The 888-nt window shown below is 41.9% G+C and overlaps 1 protein-coding gene across 1 annotated transcript in view; it reads right to left on the bottom strand.

Annotated features, from left to right (window-relative positions):
- The window catches only part of LOC107576165 (uncharacterized), an 8,504-nt gene that overhangs the window by 5,132 nt on the left and 2,484 nt on the right, over positions 1–888 (bottom strand).

Here is an 888-nt window from a genome sequence, read left to right as displayed (position 1 = left end):
AGCTTCAGTCAAGCGTTAACGAGGAGATACACAATATATGCAATATTTTTTTACAGGCTTACTTTGCGCTTAACTATTAAACTAAATTTCCCCATTAGCTTCAGTTCAGACACAAAACAGAAAAGCTTCAGTCTTTGGTTTGAATATTTCACTCATCATGAGTATGATATAGCTTCAGTCAAGCGTTAACGAGGAGATACACAATATATGCAATAGGCCTTACTGTCTTACAGTGTGGAAAAAGTCCTTTTTACAGGCTTACTTTGCGCTTAACTATTACGTCACGCCACCTTAAAACACATTTTCTGTATTGCTTTCGCTTATTGACTAATTAATTACAGTTTAAATGCTCGGTTATAGAATGGTCTTACCTGAAAATATCAACTGGGCGGGAAATACCGCAACGTTGCCGCACCATCCAGTAGACTTCCCATTACCGGTGAGCTGGATTCCTCTTGGCTTGGATCTGGAGTCTTCTCTTGTATTTGTATCGGTGATTAACCATGTGGATGGATGATAACAGCCTTCTGAGCCTACCAGTAGGTGCAGTAGGCCCCTTCTGGCCCATATCTATGAGCTGATAACCACTGATAACGCCCATTCAATCGAGTGATAACATCCTTAGCATAACATCCACTCTGACTGCTAACACTGCAGCTGTCAGTTCTAGACGTGGAATTGTCACTTGCTTAAGTGGAGCATCCCTGGCTTTTCCCAACATGAAAGACACATGTACAGTGTGCATATCATCAGTCAGTCTCAAGTAACTCACTGTGCCATATCCTTGCTCACTGGCATCAGAGAAATGATGCAGCTCAGCTTGCTTCGGTGTTCTGAAACCAATTGGCTTTACACATCGTGGCACCCTGAAATCTTGTATCTCATCAA

This window comes from Sinocyclocheilus grahami, unplaced genomic scaffold (assembly GCF_001515645.1).
Source record: "Sinocyclocheilus grahami isolate Dianchi unplaced genomic scaffold, SAMN03320097.WGS_v1.1 scaffold3289.1, whole genome shotgun sequence".
Lineage (NCBI taxonomy): Eukaryota > Metazoa > Chordata > Actinopteri > Cypriniformes > Cyprinidae > Sinocyclocheilus > Sinocyclocheilus grahami.
Note: the sequence above shows the minus strand (reverse complement) of the source record. Positions and strands in the feature narration are given on the sequence as shown.